The sequence below is a fragment of the Anas acuta genome, chromosome 1, assembly GCF_963932015.1.
Source record: "Anas acuta chromosome 1, bAnaAcu1.1, whole genome shotgun sequence".
Lineage (NCBI taxonomy): Eukaryota > Metazoa > Chordata > Aves > Anseriformes > Anatidae > Anas > Anas acuta.
This window is the reverse complement of record NC_088979.1, coordinates 123,235,007-123,236,576: the sequence shown is the minus strand read 5'-3', so window position 1 is coordinate 123,236,576 and position 1,570 is coordinate 123,235,007.

Genomic DNA, 1,570 nt, shown 5'->3' with positions numbered 1-1,570 from the left:
TCATGACGCCAAAGAACTAGAGTCTATGCCTAGTTTTGCTGCTCAATTAGGATATGTTTTTGGAACGCGCACACAGCTATACCATGGGGCATTTGGCATCCTCTTCCGTATGTAAAGCTGATTTACCACCTAGGGGCAGGTGCTCCAGTTCAACTGATGTCTGTGAGAACAAAGTGTGGGTACGTCTACTCCTTTCTGAAGAGAAGGAAATGCAGAGCAGGGACCTCTGAACTGAGAATTTAAGAGAGAAGAGTCGAATGTGTGCCTCTACAGCAAAAAGGGAACTAAACACGAAACTTTGGAGTTGTAGGCCTACTGCTGCGGTCTGCGTAACAATCCCTCTCAAGCACGGACTACCTTGTGGCCCTTGGAGAACACTTAAAGAGGTCTGTAAGGTAACTGAAAAGCCGGAGGCTTAAATTTTATGCAGATGTTCACATTTCCAAGGGAAAATACACAGGCATCTGTAGATCAATAAAGGCTGAGAACCTAGTCTAGACGACTTCAGTAGGCTTTTTAGTTTCCCTCTGCGAGATGCGCAGGTCTCCGCTCACTGATCAGCCAGGTCCTGCACCAAACTGGGAGGTATTTATCACCTAGCAATATGATGTAATTGAAGTAGCAAACTCCTGTGGGGGTGGAAATAACCCTTGCAGTTAAGTAGATGTGGCTTTGTTGCCTACAGTCGTTACATGAGGATCAATATGTGTGGCTGGGTGGGGCTAGATGGAGTCACGTTTCTCCAGAGCATATTCCAGTCGAGGAAGCATCTTCCTGCGTCAGTGCTACAGCTTTCACCTGTAGAAACATTTAAAAATATCACGCTTCTCACCAAATACCTGCAGAGGTAACACCTCATCTGCCGATCAGGTTGCTCCTGGAACCCGGGGAGACATACTTCCACATGAACCTCAGTGCCTCAGCTTTTTAAAGCAAGAAAAAATAAAACTTTTAGATTCAGAGCTCAGGAGCTAGCTTTTCCTGAAACCATTTCTACTGCCTTAACTTGGAGGATAAACTGAGATTCCCGGGTAGTCTCTTAACCAAATCAGTGATGTCTAAGAATGCCTGTTTCTTAACATCAGCTCCATTCAGCACAGTAGCTCCGAACACAATGCATTTGGGGGTGCCTGTGTTAGTGTTGTGACAGGGCAGGGGATGTAGACTTTCTAAGTAACAGCCACATCCTTCTCCGTAATTAAGGAGTGTAAGGCAATTGATAAAATTTTTAAGTACTTTAAAAACAAAGCAAGGTTTAACAATAATGTTTAGCTTAACTGAAACCAGTTCCTTTGCAACAGAACTAAAGAGCAAGAATATTTTTTGAATAATTAAAAACATTGAGTAACTTCAATGACTTTAATTACCCCATGCAACACTACAGGCTTGGGGCAAGTGTCTGGAAAGCTGTGCACAGGAAAAAGATCTGGACGTGTTGGTTAATGCTCACCCAAACATGAGCTGGCAGTGTGCCCAGGTGGCCAAGAAGCCCAACAGCATTCTGGCTTATAACAGGAATAGTGTGGCCAGCAGGACCAGGGAGGTGAACGTCCCCCTGTGCTCTCTCTGG